The following is a 20,642-nucleotide window of genomic DNA, read 5'->3' on the forward strand; positions in this document are numbered from 1 at the left end:
TTCGCTCTTGTTACCCAGGCTGGAGTGCAATGGCACGATCTCGGCTCACCGCAACCTCCGCCTCCTGGGTTCAGGCAATTCTCCTGCCTCAGCCTCCTGAGTAGCTGGGATTACAGGCACGTGCCACCATACCCAGCTAATTTTTTGTATTTTTAGTAGAGACAGGGTTTCACCATGTTGACCAGGATGGTCTCGATCTCTCGACCTCGTGATCCACCCACCTCAGCCTCCCAAAGTGCTGGGATTACAAGCTTGAGCCACCGCGCCCGGCCTAGGTTGGACAGTTTTAATTGCTATGTTTTCAAGTTTACTAATCTGTTCTGCAGTATATAATCTACTGTGAATCTCATTCATTGAGTTTCTTATTCCGTGTATTGTGTTTCTCATCTCTAAACATTTCATGTGGCTTTTATTTATATTTTTCATTTTCTCCTCTTATGTTTGTATTTTCCTTAAAAATTTGAGCATGCTGAGCATATTTTTTGTTGCTATTTTTAATGTATGTGTTTGCTAATTCAATCATTGCTGTGATTTCTTGATCTCTATTTAACAGATTACTTTTTCCTGGTTATCTGTCAAAATTTCATGCTGCTTCGTATGCATGATAATTTTTTAATTGGGTGATGTACAGTGTGAAGTTTACATTGTTGAGTGTTGGTTTTAGTTGTATTCCTTTAAAGATTGTTGGGCTTTGTTCCATAGGCAGTTAATTTACTTGTGGATCAGTTTGATCCTTTTAAAACTTGTCTTAAAGCTTCTTAAGGGCAGATCTAGATGTGGGTTTAGCCTTGTTATTAAGAAATGATCATGCTGACATCTTTACTGAATGATCCTGTGTTCTCTGAAGTTTATTGACTTTGGCTGGTGGGAGCACTAATGATTCCTAGCCATATGTGACTTCCAGGATTTTTTTTGCCTCACTACTCTTTGATATGACCAGAAGGAATAAATTCAATGGAAAGAAAGGAGAATTGAGGAGGGAGAGAGAGAGATAGAAAAAGAGGGAAGGAGGAAGAGAGAGAGAGAGGGAAGAGAGAGTGAGAGAGAAAAAGAGAGAGAGAGGCAGAGAGAAAGAGAGAGGGAGAACTAAATAGAACAGGAACTAAGGTATGAGGGTAATTTGCATTTGCCTATCTTGAGAACTATTTTCTACTTTGGCTCTGAGAAGGCTCCAATAAGTGTAGGTATGATCCTTACTTCCTCACTGCATACTTTTTCTTAATTGCGAGTGGATTAACCTGGGACCTACCCCTAATAATGAGGATGAATCTGTATCTATGTTTTGTCTCCTGAAGCTTATCCTAATATAGCCAGTAAACCAGGGAATTAGACACAATTGTTCCAATTTAATGAATCCTGGACAGAATATACTTGGATTCTTGGCCACCTCCTCTATGTAGAGAGATTTGAGAATATTGCTAACTAGAAAAAGCACTAAATTAGGTAAAGTCCTCCAAATATCAAGGTTCTAGAACTGATTCTTCTGTTCTTTGTTGGACTAGAAACTCATTTGATCCTTCTAGTTCTCATTGGGTTGTATGATCTACAGTCCCTTTCATCTCAGATAGTATATGATTCTAATGTGGAGCAGGTCATGTTCCTGGTATCCTCAATGACACCAAATTCGAAAGCAATAAGAAAATCTTCTGGGCAGTGTGAATCAGGTAGAAGACTACAATTCCCTTTAGTCATTAGCTGCCAGTGAGCTCAGATATAAATGGGCTTCTCTGTGCTATAAACTATATCATAGTCTCCCATGTGTGGCATATCTGTATCCTGGATTGCCCACTGGGGTTTATCTATCAACTATAATTTATGTTTTGTCTGGTCTTATTACTGCGTTCTTTATCTTCCTCAATTTTGTTTTCTTCTTTAACATAGTTTTGTCTTTAACATAAAACATACTTTGCTATATACATTCCTGTATGTTACTTCAAAATCTTTGTAGAATATAGTGCTGGTGGTGAGAGCTTTAAAGATCTTTATCTAAGGAAACAAATAAGGAAAAGAGATAAAATAATACAAAATTAAACATGACACTCAGAGATTTATGTATTTAAATATGCATTTTAAACAGGTTTCTTTATGTGTTTTTCTCTGAAGACAGCAAATGAAAATCTTAAACTAGAAGTGAATGGAAGGCTGACAAAGAAAGGAAAAAATGACAGCTAACAAGAGGTGACCATTTATTTTCCATATTAAAGGGAGAAGACAGATTCCAAAAGAGATACAAAATTACTTTGTGTTTTATAGCACATTATATAAGTTGATATTCAGAATGAAGGCAACTCATTACCAAGACTAGGTTAAATAATTTTCCTTAATGTTTTACTTGAGAAGGTAGAGGAAAGTACCTTTTTGATCAGGATAGAAATTGCCAAAAGGCTTTATTCATTTTTACTGTGGTGTGAGTTCATGTCTTAATAAAAACATGAGAAATACATTCTCTTGATCTGCATGGCAGATGCATTTCTAATGTCATTGGTAGGCTATGGCAACAGAAATACCTTTAATGATCCATTTCCTTTTAGGGTTCTACAAAAATTGTATTCTAGTGTCACAGTTCCTGGAGGAAGGATTTTTCATAGCAGTCCCTCAACCTGATGGTTGAGTTGTGATCTTTTCATCGGTTCTCCTGGTGTGACATGCATGTTGATGTACATGTGTTTTCTGCCATTCAGCATGGTTCAAGTACGTGCTTTTGTTCATTTTCTCTTCTTTAATGTGACATACTTTTTTTTTTTTTGAGACGGAGTTTCACTCTTGTTACCCAGGCTGGAGTGCAATGGCGTGATCTCGGCTCACTGCAACCTCCGCCTCCTGGGTTCAGGCAATTCTCCTGCCTCAGCCTCCTGAGTAGCTGGGATTACAGGCACTCGCCACCATGCCCAGTTAATTTTTTGTATTTTTAGTAGAGAAGGGGTTTCACCATATTGACTAGGATGGTCTCGATCTCTTGACCTCGTGATCCACCCGCCTCGGCCTCCCAAAGTGCTGGGATTACAGGCTTGAGCCACCGCGCCCGGCCAATAAGGATAAGACTAAGTTACCTTCCTCTGTATTACCTTCTGCTCTCCCCACCTTTTACAGCTCTGTGCCATATGTGTCTGATTAGATATCACTGGTGATGCGTTATCATTATCAGCATACTTAGAGATTCCATCAGAAGATCTTTGGATCACATCTTTGGATCACTTCCCAAAGTGACACCTCTATTCTGAGGGCTTACCTGAGATGAGAAAGTCCTTTTGTTTTTACAAAGTCCTTTTTCTGTTCATTGTTCAAAGACATTGGCTCTAACACCCCAACATAAATCCTGGCAAAAGAAGTGCATAGGGCTATAGAAGCAAAGCCAAAAGACCTTATCCAACATTCTCTACAGTCACACCACCTGGGAGAGGAGGAAGGAAAGAGAAATAAAAAACCAATAATATTATAAGGAAGAAAGAAAAAGAAAAATATTCTACCCACAAGAGAATAATTATAAAAATTGAAAGTGCCAGCATCTCCAGATGAGAAGGGACTACTGCAATAATTTTGGCACCATGAAAAATCTGAATGTAGTGACACCACCAAAAGATCACACTAGCTTTCCAGCAATGGCCCTTAACCAAAATGGAAACTCAGAAATGACAGGTATAGAATTCAGAGCATCGATTGCAAGGAAGCCCAATGAGATCCAAGACAAGATTGAAAATCAACACAAGGAAACTTCTAAATCAATCCAGGAAATGAAGCAAGAGATAAATATCTTTAAAAAAATCAATCAGAGCTTCTGGAATTTAAAAATTCACTTAAGGAATTTCAAAATTCAATTGAAAACCTTATTAGCAGACTAGACCAAGCAGAAGAAGGAATCTCAGAACTTGAAGACAAATCTTTTAAACTAACCCAGTCAGACAAAAGTAAAGAAAGAAATTTTAAAAAAAATGAACAAAGTTGTTGAGAGATGTGGGATTATGTAAAGTGACCAAACATGCAAATTATTGGCATTCCAGGGAGAGGAGAAAAATAAACAATTTTAGAAAACATATGTGAGGGAACAATTAAAGACAATTTTTATAATTTTGCTAGAGAAGTAGACTAGATTAAAAAAAATCTAGATACAAAAAATCTAGAGAACACCTGCAAGACACTATACAAAATGAGCATCACCAAAGCATAGAGTCACCAGACTGTCCAAGGTCAGTGCTCAAGAAAAAATTCTTAAAGGCAGCTAAAGAAAATGTCAGATCACTTATAAAGGGAATCCAATCAGGCTAATAGTGGACTTCTCAGCAGAAAACATATAAGTTAGGAGAGATTAGGGACCTATTTTCAGTACTGTTAAAGAAATAATTTTTTTTTTTTTTTTTTTTTTTTTTTTTTTTTTTTTTTTTTTTTTTTAGACAGAGTTTTGCTCTTGTCACTCAGGCTAGAGTGCAATTGTGCAATCTTAGCTCACTGTAACCTCCACCTCCTGGGTTTAAGTGATACTCCTGCCACAGCCTCCCGGGTAGCTAGAATTATAGGTGTGGGCCACCATGCCCAGCTAATTTTTGTATTTTTAGTAGAGACAGGCTTTTGCCATGTTGGCTTGGGTGATCTCGAACTCCTGACCTTAGGTGATCCTCCTGCTTCGGCCTCTGAAAGTGCTGAGATTACAGGTGTGAGCCAGCACACCTGGCCAAAAAGAAATTCTAACTAAGAATTTCATATCCCATCAAACTAAGCTTCATAACTAAAGGAAAAAAGTATTTCCAGATAGGCAAGCACTAAGGGAATTCATTACCACTAGACCAGCTTTACAAGAGCGCCCTAAGGGAGTTCTAAACATTGAAACAAAAGAATACAACCTGCTACTGCAGGATCACACTTAAGTACATAGTAATTAAGCCAAAGACCTAATATCTGGAGTCTATAGGGAACTTAAACAAATCAACATGTGTAAAATAACCCCATTAAAAAAAATGGTTAAAGGATATGAACAGACCCTTCTTAAAAGAAGATATACAAGTGGCCAACAAACATGAATAAATAAATGTTCCACATCATAAATTGTCAGATAGATACAAATACAACTCACAATGAAATCCATCTCACACCAATCAGAAAGGCTATTATTAAAAATTTAATCAGTTTGGTGATTTATCTAAGGTATCAAACAGCTACCATTTGGGCCAGCAATCTCGTTACTGGGTGTATACCCAAAAGAAAGTAAACCATTTTACTAAAAAGGCATGTACTCATATGTTCATTGCAGTACTATTCACAATAACAAAAACAGGAAATCCCTTAGGTGCCCACAGATAGTGAATTGGATAAAGAAATGGAATGCTACACAGCCACAAAAAGAATGAAATATAGTGCTCTTTGCAGCAACATGGGTGTAGTTCAAGGCCATTATCCTAAGCAAATTAATATAGGAACAGAAATCCAGATACCACATGTTCTCACTTATAATCAGAGCTAAACATTTGATACTTATGGACATAAAGATGGCAACAATGGACACTGAGGACTACCAGAAGGCAGAGGGAGGAAGTGGGGTGAATGTTGAAAAACTGTTAGGTACTATACTCACTATCTGGGTGATAAGATCATTAGTGTCCCAAATCTCAGCATCATGCTAAATACCCATGTAAAAAACCTGCACATGTACCTCCTGAATCTAAAATAAACCTTGAAGGCTGGTGCAGCGTCTCATGCCTGTAATCCCAGCCCTTTGGGAGGCTTAGTTGGAAGGATTGCTTGAGCCCAGGAGGTTGAGGCTGTAGTGAGCCATGACCATGTCACTGCCTTCTAGCCTAGGTGACAGAGTGAGACATTGGCTCAAAAAATAAAGTAAAATGAAATAAAATGAAAGTTGAAATTAATAACCCCCCTGAAAGAAAAAAACCACAACCACAACAGAAGAAAGACATTGGCTCTAACTCTACACATTAGGATGCTCTAGTCCTTATCTGAACCATAAGATCTTGTCAGTCTTACTCAGGAGAAGAAGGGATATTCTCAGGATGGGAACATCATCCTGCCTAAATCTTTATACATATTAAACTCCTAACTCTTAAACTCTACTTACATTATTATAATCTGTTTGCCTCTTCTCTGGGCCCTTGGCTGAGGTAAAACCTGATAACCGTGAATTAGAGTTTTTTGGATTTAACTTAATGAGTGTTCGGATTCTGAGATCTGTTTTAGATTTATTCTTGTTTGTTTCAAACTTGAGTCCTTCAGTGATTTTTCCACTTTGCATTTATTAGCCAAGCCAATTAAAATTTTTCTGTGTAATTTAAAAGTTACTGTAGGATTTTTTTTCATTACCAAGGACATTTTAAACATCATTCGTCATGGAATTATTGTGATAGTTTTATGTTCTGGTTAAGAGATTTGGATGAGTATTAGAATCTTTTTAAAAAATGCTATGTGTTCTGACATTGATTTGGTTGGAACACCTTTCTGGGTAGATGCATGAGAAATAGGGAGAAAAGAACGTACTCAGTTGGCATTTGTGGAAGAAATTATTTCCATTTCCTTTCTCCATGGGCAAGGAGCATGAGATAAAAATAATCAGAATAAGGTCCTTAGGTATCAAGAATTTATTAGAATCAGAGCACTTACTAATTCAGAGCAAATGAGATCTATAGATCGTTAATTGCAGCTTGGTGTCTTTTATAAGAATGCCTCATGTAGCGAGCACATTGTCCCTTCACTAAATGAGTAGTGATTATCAGGGAGATTACTGTGATTTATAAGCTCATTTTCTTCATTTTACTTTACATGTGCCAGACACTGACTCATACAATAGAAAAACAAAACAAGCCTGATTTTAGAAATTAAATGCTTTATTGATTTTTTTATTATTGCTCACAACAGAAAGTTGTAATACATGGAATTTTTGAATATATGGTATATAAGTTAAAAAATAGATGGTGCTAGTGGGGAAACAACTTTATTGCAAGCTTTAGATTATAAACTAATTTTGGTATAATACATTTCTGCCAGAATCGAAAGAATGCCACCCAAATGGAGAAGAAGTAATATTACTGTTGTGGAAGGAGAAATTATTTTCTTGGGCAAAGATTCTACTTTATTCTGGAACGTGCCCTTTTCAGGTAGTTGTGACATCTGCAGTAAGTAACTTGCAGAATTTTATCTCTTTAATCTTTATGGAGAAAAAGAGCTGGTGTGATGAATAATCAGGCAGTCTGATCTGCAAGCATCATGCTTCTTATTTTTCAGCAAATGGTTTTTTGTAGCTTCAGGTATCAGAGGAATTGATTAGATTCTTAAGTTATTTATACATGCAAAGTTAAGTGGAGAATTTGATACAATTATTCTGATTGTTGAGAGGCAGTAAAACATGGTAAAGGAGCTTGGTCTCTGCATCTGGACTCCCTAAATTCTGATCAGAGATCTGCCAGTGTGATTTTAGGCAATTTACTTAGCCTCTCTGTGTTTGAATTCTTCAACTACAAAGTAGGGACATTAATTATAATTAAATGAGTGAATATACATAAATTGAACAGTGTCAAACACATCATAAGCACTAAATAACTAACTCTTGCTATCATTCAGACTAAATAAGTATGGGTACAGATCTAAGGGCTGATTTTCACTGATCAACTGAAAGAAATGACTCTTAGAATTTCAACATTTAACAAACATTTTGAAGCAGTCCATTAATTTATATGTAATGTTTTAGTGTGGGAAGTGTGGCACAGTGAAAAAGGAATCCACCATTTTTGAAGAAACGTTATAAACTTTGAAGTGAGACAAACAAGTTCACATTCCAGTTCTGTTTCTTGATGGTGTGTGAAGCAAGGGACATTATTTCACCTTATAGAGACTCAGTTTCCACATCTGTTAAATGCTACCTTGCAGTGTTGTGAAGATTTATGTTAACATTAATACATATAGAGTTCTTAGCATAATGCTGATACATAATAGTAACCAAGCAGTAATTTAGCAGTTCTCTTCCACCAGCTTGATAGCTAGAATCCTATCTCTTCCAACTCTCTTTTTCTGGAGAGGGAAGAGAACTGAGAGAAAGTCAATCCACTGTTTTTTAAAAGAGATTTTTTTTGAGCAGTTTTAGGTTCACAGCAAAATTGAGTGGAAGGTACAGAGATTTCCCATGTGTTCCCGGCCCCTACTCATACGTAGCCTTTCCCATTATCAACATTCCCCACCAGAGTAGTACATTTGTTATAGCTGATGAACCTGCAGTGACATATCTCAGCCACCCAAGGCCCATAGTTTACATCAGGCTTCAGTCTTGGTGTTACGCATTTCATAGGTTTGGTCAAATGTAGAATGACATGTATCTACCATTATAGTATCATACAAAGTAGTTACACTGCCCTAAAAGACCTTTGTGCTCCACAGATTTTAGTTTTTCATTTTTCTCATTTTGATATATGAACAATTGTGATATATGAGTGTGAGATGGCATCCTGTGGATAGACCAAATCATCTCAGGAAGATTTTAGAGACGGTTCTCAGTAGAGTCAACCAGTGTGTGAGTGGCAGGCACGGGGGTACAAATGCAGGATCACATGACATGGAGCTGCTGGTCCAGGATGATGCATGTTATTTTGAGGGTACACTAAGAGAGAAAAATACATCAGCCCTGTGTCTCACCGGAAGCAAGGGTCTCATGGAGTTCAACATTAGGCAAAGTCAGAGATTTGAGTGTGCAAAAGATGTTGCTGACTTATATCAGCAGGAATAGGGCTCAGGATGGCATGTAGATTTGGAAGAGCAAGGCAGATTCCCAATTTTTGAGGTTCTAATACACTGCTCAGATTATAAAAGAAAAATCCACAAGAAGATATGTGTGGTAGGAATTAACATTTATTCAGCATCTACTATATGCCATATACAGTGCTATGTTTTCTATGTGGTAGGTGTTATTCTGTATTTTAAACATAATAAAATTGGGATTTGGAGAAACTAAGAAACTTGGTCAAAATCATAGAGCTAGTGAGTGATGAAGCTGAGATCAAAACCAGACTGTCCTATTTAGGGATCTAGCTGCTAAATAAAGGATACTGGTAGAAACTTGATCTCATGAAAATGGAAGAAACCCACAAATTATACTTAGGCACACTGTTCAAGTTCACGGTGTAGGGACTTGATCCTGAGTCACCTTTAATTTCCATAGACAAAGGTCAGGAGTGGGCAGGTGATCTCAGTAAGAGAGGAGGAAGGCTGCAGGGAAGCAACCTCACAATTCATTGCCATGGTATCCCCCCACTGCAGTACTTTAAATGGTCCCATGGAGTCCACAGAGTGCAAAGCATTAATGTACAGCTCTAAGTGCTTTTGCTATCTAATTTGTTATCATGGAGTGACCAAGTAATATATGTATCTATGGTGAGCAACAGGGATTCTTAAGTTAGGGGTACAGAGGTATATTGGCAGTGTTTTATGTGGAAACTTTTTCTCTTCTCTGAATTTTCTTAAAATAAATCATGGTAAGAACCTCCTGTTTCTAAGGGAACTAGGAAAACAAAGGTAAATATTATCACCAAATTGGAAACTTTTGTGCCAAAAGTTTAATATTTAATCACTTTTTAAAAAGGCCATAGAATAAAAACTCTATCTTGGATACTTAAGTTACTGTGTGAAGGCTGGATTTTTGAGGATGGTAAAGTCAGGAATTGATTTACTCAAACTGATTACTCTTCAAGGCTGCCTCAAAGGCAAATCATTTCACATCACAGTCAATTATTTGATTTCTAACATTTAACAAATGTGCATCAGAGGACTTAATATCAGGGAAAATGGGGAACAGTTTAGAGACAATTATATTTTCTCTTTTATCATGCAGTAAGCTGCCTGCTTGGTTAAAAAAAAGTCCTCTTATGCACTCTGGGAAGCCTTTCTTGGACACAGACATATTCTTAGATCAGGCTAGTATCTTAGTCAAAATTTGTGGATGGGAATATAGGTAAATTGAAATTTTAAATATCCCAAGGACATATTTATCCTTTTTCTAGATTGTGAAAATGACATATTTTGGAATGGAGGAAGATTTGCCCATTTGTCACCCCCTCCAACTTGTTTCCAAAATCTCACAACGTTTGAATATATTTAAGTGTCTCATTGGGTTGGATCAGCCATACCAACCCAGCCCCATATAAAACCTTAGAGTATATTATTAAATGCCTGGGATCACACTACCTTAAAACAAACAAAAACAAACATAAAATTGTTTTTATTGTTAACGTTTTCTTCCTTCTTCTTAGGTTCTGTCCACATGCATACATTGTCTTTACATTTAAAATGGTTAATTTTAATTACATAATTACAGAAATACATTCTCATTGCAAAAATTCCAACATGGAAGTATAAAAAGCAAAAGTTGCCTTTCAATTACCCTTTCTCTTGAAATCTCAGGATTTTTATTAGGTCATCATTAATCATTATTAGAGTCTTAGTATGCATCAATTTATTTTTTTCAATGTGATTTATTATATGCATGCACACACACAAATGCATATATATTTTTAAACTATATCACTTGTGAAACAAATTTTCTTCATACAACAATGTTTTTGACATCTTTCCACTGAAATCTACCCCATTTAAAAATTGCTGCATAGTATCTCAAAATGCAGATGGAGTATAACATAGCCATTCCTTTATTGGTGGACATTTAGATTGTTTTTCATTTTCTACTTTTATGAATAATGTTGTTGAAATGAGTATCCTTGCACATACACATTGGTCCAAATATGCAAGCATTTTATAATATTGGTAGATGGTGGTAATATTACTGGGATGAAAGATATCTTCAGGTTAGTTGAATTTACTTTTGTTATTTTACATTTTCGTGGGTACATAGTAGGTGTGTATATTTATGGGGTACATGAGATGTTTTAAAACAGGATGCAATGTGAACTAATCACATCTTGGACAATGGGGTATTCATCCCCTCAAGCATTTATTGTTATAATTATTTCATATATTTTTTTAGCATCTTGGGATAATGTTATTTTCAAAATTTTTGGTTTTCTAATAAGTACTTTTAAGGCAATGACTTTTTCTCTCGGTGTCAAATGGCCTGCAGCAGAATGCTTTATATTTGGTACTCTGATTATCAGTCATTTCTAGAGAATAGTTTAAAAATACTCCATAGCACAAGAGATGTCAAGAGATCGAGACCACCCTGGTCAACATGGTCAAACCCCGTCTCTACTAAAAATACAAAAAATTAGCTAGGCATGGTGGCATGTGCCTGTAATCCCAGCTACTCAGGAGGCTGAGGCAGGAGAACTGCCTGAACCCGGGAGGCGGAGGTTGCGGTGAGCCGAGATCACGCCATTGCACTCCAGCCTGGGTAACAAGAGCGAAACTCCGTCTCAAAAAAAAAAAAAAAAAAGATATCTTTAAAGTTAAACTTTTAATGAATCAGCATATAGTAAAATTGACTTTTTTGTTATATTGTATCTATAAATGTGCTAAATGTGCTAAGATATTTTTAAACATTTAGGAATTTTGAGTTTGTATTTTTGCCACTGTTTTCAGAGAATTTTGCCTTCATTTAAAATAATGTTTTGAAAACTTTCATATAGTTTACCACACAGTAATTTGTAACTATTTTAATGCATATTTATATGGAAAGCTTATAATGAAGAGCAATTTTATTAAAAAAAGATATACTTTTTCCCTGTTGGCCATCAAAAATATTCTAATATAGCTAGTATGTGCAGCTTCTACTGGTATTCGATTGGTCACTATGCTGAGTGTGTACTGAATTTCTGAGAAAAGTGATTAGAGTGTTCCACTAAGATTCATGACTTATAATTTAACAGTCTTGTTTTTGTTTGTTTTAAAGCAGTTCTTAAATATTTTGAAGCTATGTTGTTAGATGAATAAAAGTTTGTGACATATGTATTCTTGTTGGATTGTACTATTCATTAATATAAAAATCAATATAATATATTTTTGTTCCTTTCTTTGTCTCACCCTGAATTCTATTCCGTTTTTCATTTGACTAATATTGGCCAGGGTATTGTTTTCCATGTCTTTATTTTAAAGCACTATTTTTTATTTGAAAACGTCTTTTGTAAACAATACATATCTGGAATTTATTTTATTTTTGTTTTTACTCTACCTGAGAGTCTTTGTCTTCCAACATGGCTATTAAATCACTTTTACGTTTATTGTTATTACTGATATCTTAGATGCATTCTTGCTATCTGATTTTATATTTTCTCTTAGCTGTGATTTCTTTTTTTTTTTGTTTCTACCATTTTGTTGTACTCATCGACTTTTATTTGCTTCAGCTTCTATCTCTAATATTTTGATAATTGCATATGCTATTTGTGCTCTTTACTTTTTATTTATTATTTTATTTATTGATGTACTTGTATTTATTTAACCATTGCCCAAGTGTTAGGCATTTGCCTTGTTTCACATTCTTTGTCAAGGCAATGTGTGTTACAATGAACAGTTTTCTATGGGTTTCTGTGCTCTTTAATTTTTAAAAACAATTTTAAATTAAAAAATATTTTGTGAGTACATAGTATGTGTATAATTTATGGGGTACATGAGATGTTTTGATATAGGCATACAATGTGAAATAAGCTATTTGTGCTCTTTGTTTAGCTATCTTTAAAAGTTATCACACATTTAAATTTATTTTTCTACCACTCCTCAAGTCAATTAGTATCATTATCCCCTTACTACAATATTTTCATAGCTTAATAAAGTCAGAGAAATATTTTCATGACAGATTTAAAAATTAATATTACATATGTGCATTTATTATTATTTTTGAGTTGGAGTCTCACTCTGTTGCCAGGCTGGAGTGCAGTGGCGCAATCTCGGCTCACTGCAACCTCTGCCTCCTAAGTTCAAGTGATTCTCTGCAAGAAAAATTAATCTTTTTGTGCCTATAGATTTTCTATTCCAGCATATAATTTTATGACAAATTCTTTGGATTGAGTTAATGGGACAGTGTAACTTTTTAAATGAATATTAAAAGTTTTATCTCCATTGGATAATATTTTTTTCAGCACATAGTATAAAGGGATTATAGAGACAATATTTTGAGTTGAGTAAGTAATAAAGGATAGTAGAATTGATAACTGGCAGGTAAAAAGAAAAGAAGACCTGTGAGTGAGATTTGGGGAGATAAACAGTGGAAAGTTTAGTTAATGTGCCCAGAAGCATCAGGGGAATTAAGTAGAAACAGAAGTGAATAGAAAAGTTTCAAAGTTAAGTAATGTCTTTTCTCCATTTATTTGTGGAGGGCACGTGATAACACTCACAGGGGAGTGAAAACTGCTGAATGCAGAAAAGGATTGCAGCAATTGTCATCCCAAATAGTAACTGAGTGTCTGGAGCTTCTATAAACTCGAAGATGGGTTGAATTCCCCATTGTGTAAATTAAAAGAGGATACTTAAACTAACCATATGCATAAGATTATGGGCTAAGTAATAACAGTTCAGAAGGCTACTGAATAATGGCTGCATGCTTGCGTAGTTTTAATGCTTACTATATATCCATTATATCAAATTGTATAATTTTTAAAACTTCAATTATTTATATATCTTTAAATATAAAAATATCTGAAGTACCATAAAAAATTTAGATTTAATTATTTAAATGATGTTTTAAATTTTAAGTGATGATTTAAATAAAAAAATCTTTAAGTAACTGAACTTTTGTATATAACAACTTTCAGGAATGAACCTGAATGCTGTGGCTTCAACTGTGTCCCTCAAAAAGGTATGCTGAAGCCCTGACATCCAGCATCTCAAAATGTGACCTTACTTGGAAATAAGATGATCACAGATGTAATTAGGTAAGATGAGGTTATACTAGAATAGGTTGGGCCCCTCATCCATTATGAATGATGTCCTGTAAACAGGCCTTCAGCTTCTCCAGTTGTGATGTGTGTTCGGGAGAGGAGGGTCTCCCTTTCCCACTTCTGCAGTTGGAGCATTCACAGTATTTAGGGTGTCTGTTGGGTTATGCAGGAGAAGTCTGCTTCCTTCAGAGGATCTGTGGGTCCTCTTGGGATTGCTAGTTTGTTCTGCTAGTCGCCATGGAGCTAAAAATTACAGTGCAAGCCTCTGCACACTGCCCTGTCTGGAGTTGCAATCTAGTCCCGCCTCCCATCTGCCATGATCCATTTGTTCTATAGTGCAGATTAAATTTAAGCCTTCTTTGCTGATTTTCTGTCTGGAAGATCTGTCCAATGCTGAAAAGGTGTTGAAGTCTGCAGCTGTTACTGCATTGGAATCTATCCCCATCTTTAGCTATAATAATATTTGCTTTGTATATCTGGGTGCTTCAGTGTTGGGTGCATATATATTTAAAATTGTTATATCCTCTTGCTGAATTGACTCCTTTATCATTATATAGTATCCTTCTTTGTCTCTTCTGATAGTTGTTTCTTGAAATCTGTTTTGTCTGATATAAATATAGTTACTCCTGCTCTTCTTTGGTTTCCATTGGTAAGGAATATCTTTTTCTATCCCTTTATTTTCAGTCTATATGTATCTTTATAGGTGAAGTTTGTTTCTTGTAGGCAGTCGATCAATGAGTATTGTTATTTATCCATTTAGCCAGTCTGTGTCTTGATTGGAGAGTTTAGTCTATTTACATTCAATGTTATTATTGATAAGTAGGGACTTATTCTTGCTATTTTGTTATCTGTTTTCTGGCTGTTTTCTGGTCTTCTCTTTCTTCTTTCCTTCCTCTCTTCTTTTTCAGTAAAGGTGTTTTTCTTTGGTGCTATGATTTAGTTTCTTGATTTTTTTTTTCTTTTTTTTTTTTGTATCTGTTGTATGGCTTTTGGTTTCAGGTTACCATGAGGCTTTCATGTACTATCTTATAACCCATTATTTTAACCTGATAACAACTTACCTCTGTTTGCATAAACAAGCAACAAGAAAACTAATAAAAACTCTGTTTTTACTCTGTCTTCCTGCTTTTTAGCATTTTGTTGTTTCTATCTTACTGTTATGTCTTGAAAAGTTGTTGTAGTTATTATTTTTGATTGGTTCATCTTTTAGTCTTACTTAGGAAAAGAGTAGCTTAAAAACCACAATTACAGAGAGTTCTCTGAATACCAGGTGGAGTCTCTTGTTCTTTTCCCCTACTCTCTCCTAAACAAATGGAATCTCTCTTTGTTCTGAGCCATCTAGGGCTGGGGGTGGAGTGAGACAACCGCCCTGTGGCTACCACAACTATGACTGTGCTGGGCCAGACCTGGAGCCAGCATAGCACTGGGTCTCACTCAAGGCCTGCTGTAACCACTCCCTGGCCACTGCCTATGCTCAAGGCCCTGGGGCTCTACAATCAGCTAGTGGCAAAGCCAGCCAGTCCTGTGTCCTTCCCTTTAGGGGAGTAAATTACCCAGGCCCCAGGTAGGTCCAAAGATACTGTCTGGGAGTCAGGGATTAGAGTTAAAAACCTTAGAAGTCTACCTAGTGTTCTCTTGTACTGTAGCTGAGCTGGCACTGAAACCACAAGATAGGGTCTTTCCCATTCTTCTCTCTCTTTTCCAAAGGCAAAGGATCCTCATTCTGCGGCCACTGCCACCACAGGCCTTGGGGAGTACTGTCAGACTACCGCTGATGTTCCTTTAATGCCCAAGGGCTCTTAAATCAGAGGGTGGTGGGGTGGTATCAGCAATTCAAGACCAAGGTGAATGCTGCCTGGCCTGGGACTCACTCTTCAGGGCAGTGGATGCTCCTCTGGCCCAGGACAGGTCCAGAAATGCCATCCAAGAGTTAAGTCCTGGAATTGGGGACCCCAAGAGCCCACTTGGTGCTCTACACTGCAGTCTCAGTGCGGTACCTAAGGTGTAAGACAAAATATCCAAAGGATTGTAAATCATTCTACTATAAGGACACATGCACACGAATGTTCATTGCAGCACTGTTTACAATAGCAAAGACCTGAAACCAACCCAAATGCCCATCGACGATAGACTGGATAGGGAAAATGTGGTACATATACACCATGGAATATTACGCAGCCATCAAAAACGATGAGTTTGCGTCCTTTGTAGGGACATGGATGAACCTGGAAACCATCATTCTCAGCAAACTGACACAAGAGCAGAAAATCAAACACCGCATGTTCTCACTCGTAGACGGGTGTTGAACAATGAGAACACATGGACACAGGGAGGGGAGCACTACATGCTGGGGTCCGTTGGGGGGAAATGGGGGAGGGACGGGGAGGTGGGGAGGTGGGAAGAGGTAGCATGGGGAGAAATGACAGATACAGGTGAGGGGAAGGAAGGCAGCAAACCACACTACCATGTGTGTACCTATGCAACAATCTTGCATGTTCTTCACATGTACCCCCAAACCTAAAATGCAATAAAAAAAAAATCCCTTTACTTTTCCCTCTGCTTTTCTCAAGCAGAGGTTTTGTCCCTTTGCCAACACAGCGAGTAATATGCTGAGACTCACCTGGAGTCAGTAAGTTGCAGAGATGCACCAAGGCCCTCAGTGTAGTTCTTGGGTATCACTGCTGGATATTCAGGGCCCTAGGGTTCTTCAGTTAGTGGTGATGAATGCTACCAGGACTATGTTTCCCATGAAGGAATTTTTTTTTCCTGGCCCAGATTGTATCTAGAAATTTCATGTGGGAGTTAGAGCCTGGAACAGGGGCCTCACAAGTCTGACCAGTACCCTTTTCTGTTACGGTTGAGCTGGTATCCAAGATCTAAGACAAAGTTCTCCTCATTCTTCCTCTCTCCTCTTCTCAAGTGGAAGGAAGGCATCTCTTTTGGAGATGTGAGTTGTGCAGTCTAGAGTTAGGGGAGAGGTGATGCCAGCACTCCCTTAGCCTAGGCACTCCAGCTGGTGTCTTAGTAGGTCATATGTTCCTCAGTCCAATGGCTGTGCTCCTCAGCACATCATTAGGACTTCCCTAGGTGTTGCAGTCCTTGTGGCCTAGACTGTCTTTCACATTTATTTAGAGCACTATGGCACTTTAGCCCTGGTGGTGAGGCTTATGGGAACTCAGGTTCAGACTGCTGGATCAGAAATTCCCCTCTGGCAAGGGCTGGTTTAAATGCTTCCTCAGTGGGTGGGTGTCAGCTGAGTTTGGTTTGGTTTTCCTTTTTGCTCTTACAGGACAACACTGAGTTCAATGTCTAACAATTGCTTTGCTCTCCCCGCCTCTGGACACAGAAATGCTCTTTGCACCATGTCGCCACTGCCTGGGAGTGGGGGTGGGGTTGTGTCAGCAATTCAAGACTTTTTTTTTTAACCTTTTCAGTGCACCTTTTAGCCATACAAAGTTAAAATCAGATATTGTGAGTGCTCACCTGATATTTGGTTTGTATGTAGGTGCTTTTTTTCTGAAGATAGTTGTTTAATTGGTGTTTTTGCTGTGAGGATGATTGGTGGATCCTTCTATTCCAGTATCTTGCTCCGCCTTTTCCATTTTCACTGGGACAAGATGATATCTCTTTGCAGCTTTTATTTGCATTTTTCTGATTATCAATGAGGTTGACCACATTTCCATATACATATTTGCCATTCCTATGCTATCTTTTGAGCATGTCTATTCAAATCTTTTGCCCATTTTTTTTTTTGTCTTTATGTTCCTTTATTGGAGCAAGACTCCTGATCAGTATATAGTGGTGTATTTACTAAACAGAGACCTGTGCAGAAATTACATACTATCCATCGAGATAGGTTGTTACACTTTTGCCTATTGATGGAATAGTTCCATTTATCAAGTTTTATACATCAAAAAGCTTTTGAATTTCAACAGACTGTCCATTAATTCACCTCTGAAAAAGTGGCATTTAAGTGCAGCTACTGTAGTTTACAGCATTAAAAAGCTTATGCATTAGGGTGCTTCTCTGCACAATGGCATTGAGCAGACAGAGCTGAGTCCTTTATCCTACCCAGATTCACATTTGAGAGCTTTATACCAGAGAGCAGGGACATTTACTGCTAACCATCACAGACTTCCTACTCTGAGAGCCTGTCTCCTTGGCTACATTTTATATAGCCAATGAAGACATGCCAGCAACTGTCCCATGTATAATCTGGCATTAGAGCACCAGGTCTGTTGGATGGTGGTGGCAGGCACTATTATTTTATATCCAGGTAAAAGGCCAATTTTAAAAACTGCAAATTGGAGATAAAAATCAAGGGCATAATGTACTCAGAAAGTATTGAGCAATCTGGTATCCCAAATGATGTGAATACTTTCAGAAACCAATGGCAAATTGTACCCACGTTTCCCAGCTATGGAGATATTAATACATTGATTCAGATCCCATTACTCAATCCACATAGCTCTGAGGTCATCCTGCAAAGTGTGTATCAAAAAATACGAAGTTAGGGTGACAAAGTTTGACAGTGATGTTATACAAGTCAAACTTGGAAGGTCACAGTAGGCATACCTATGCTGAGAGAAAAGCATCAAATCCTTTGTGTACACATTTAGTTTTATTGTAACAAAGCAACTTGTACACTTTTTTAAATCTGAGCATCATCTTTCCTTTCCAGTGAAACAAAAAGAAAATTTAAAAACAGGAACAAAATTGCCATAGAGAATGTTAATTCCAAATAAGATCCTACAGGTTCTTAGGAGAGAATTTATTTTAAAAGTGTCATCTTAAACTGCAAGGATGTCTGTCAAATATCACAATTAAACATACCAAAGGAGAAGCCACGTTGTCAAAATGCCCATTTAACCCACTCAAACATCTCAACCCCTCCCTTTTGCTGACCTTCTGTAACCCCATTTTTTAAAGTTTTTTTTTTTCTTTTTTTAAACAAGAGAAAGTAGACAGATACATGTTGGTGAATGCTAACTGTCCATATTCACAGAGACACAGTGTACTCTCTGAGCCCAGTATACAGAGAAAGGAGGAAAAAAGCTAGCATACTATGCACTACTACACAGGGACCTAGCACTCTCCAGCTTCCAGCAGAGCGAAGGGAGCAGGATTTTCTTTTTTCCCACAGAGCTCAGTGGTGATGATTCCTTACAGTTTTTGTTTAGACAGGAAGGGATAAAAATAAATTTCAAACAGAAAGGGGTAGAGACTCTTTTCCCATTGTATTCTGCTCAAGGTATTTCCCCCAAAATAAGTTGAGAACCATGGTGTAGAGAAAAGAGACCTCAAAAACAGGATGACTGAGTACAAGAGGGGAAAAAAAAGAAAGAAAAAGAAAAAAGAAAAGGTTGGAATCCATCAGTATTCTGTTAGTCAACTTCTTCTTCATCCTCCTCTCCTTCCTCCCCTTCATCATCATATTCATCTTCACTTTCATCCTTATCCCCTTATTCATCAATAGCTTCTAATCCTTCCTCCTCTTCATCATCATCTTCTCCTTTTCCTTCTTCATCATCCGTATCAGGAACCAAGTAGCATTGTAATGGGTTTGGCCAAATATCATCTTTGATGACCTCTCCTAACTCATCAGCACCTGCATCAGAATGGTCAGTAAACCAGGTAAAGAAGCTCTCTGGTTCCTCATGCTGCCTCTTCCTGCTGGCTTTATTCTGAGTTTAACTTGAATGTTTCATCAATTCCTTTCCAGATTTCCATTTGATTTTGGTGGACTTTGAAGATGGATCACCACTCTCATTCAGATGAAATCCTTTGGAGAGAATTTTATTTTCAAAGTAAGGATGTTCATCAAAATAAAAATCTATTCTGTAACCTGATTTAATATCTTCAAATTCTGTCACTTTAACTCTGGTCAAATAATGCAGTGCCTCTTCATCCTCTTCACCAAGCAGTGCAGACACTTGTGGATGGTTCACAAATGTTGTTACCCCAAAATTTGGGATTTTGGCAATCAATTCTGACCTCTTCTGAGAAAATGGTTGGTGGAGTTTGTTATTTTTCTGTTCTGCTTTCAAAATCTCCTCATTGGCTTGTTCATTAAGTCTGTCTATTTCATTGTATAATTCATCAATGTGTTCAGTTGCTTCTTGCTGTTCTTTTTCTCTCTTCTTCAGCAAACCTTCAGAGGTTGATGTCTCCTCCAGTTCCAGAGCAAGAGTTGGTCTTGGTTTCTTCTTTTGAGGCAGGAGTGGAGACTGGCTTTTGGGGGTCATGCTGCTGGGGAAGTCCGAGAACCAGAGCACGAGTCTTCTCGCTCATCCAGAAGCAGGCAGAACACTCCTTTTTGCCCATTTTTAATCGGATTATTAGATTTTTTTCCCCATGGAGTTGTTTGAATTCATACTGATTAATCCCTTGTCAGATGAGATGTTTGCAAATAGTTTCTCCCATTCTGTGAATTGTCTCTTCACTTTGTTGATTGTTTCCTTTGTTGTGCAGAAGCTTTTTAATTTGATATGATCCTTTTTGTGCATCTTTACTTTGATTGCCTGTGCTAACAGGGTACATCTCAAGAAATCATTGCCCAGGCCAATGTTCTGGAGAATTTTCCTGAAGTTATCTTGTAGTACTTTCTTTTTCTTTTCTTTTCTTTTTTTTTTTTAATCTTTCCCAAGGTATTTATTAATTACAAGGAGAAAATTACAGTGGAGAAAGCCAGCAGATATTTTATCAAGGTTAATGTCACCAATGATAACATCACCAAATTCATGATGAGATGTATGGAGAAAGTTACAATATTACTTATGTGATATTTTTGTATAAAATGCATAGCCTCAATCTGATCATGATTAAACATCAGATACA

General features: G+C 37.2%; 1 long non-coding RNA gene and 1 pseudogene across 1 annotated transcript in view; one reads left to right on the forward strand and one right to left on the reverse strand.

The window, feature by feature from the left end:
* LOC141582781 (uncharacterized) overlaps positions 1 to 13,820 on the forward strand; it is a 120,201-nt gene extending 106,381 nt beyond the window's left edge. Inside the window, exon 5 of the long non-coding RNA XR_012515650.1 lies at positions 13,680 to 13,820. This is a non-coding gene — a long non-coding RNA (uncharacterized LOC141582781). The remainder of the gene's footprint in view (positions 1 to 13,679) is intronic.
* A 5,369-nt stretch (positions 13,821 to 19,189) lies between these two features.
* Positions 19,190 to 20,050, reverse strand: LOC101034284 (protein SET-like; annotated as a pseudogene).
* Positions 20,051 to 20,642: the final 592 nt, after the last annotated feature.

The sequence above is a fragment of the Saimiri boliviensis genome, chromosome X (genome assembly GCF_048565385.1).
Source record: "Saimiri boliviensis isolate mSaiBol1 chromosome X, mSaiBol1.pri, whole genome shotgun sequence".
Taxonomy (NCBI): Eukaryota; Metazoa; Chordata; class Mammalia; order Primates; family Cebidae; genus Saimiri; species Saimiri boliviensis.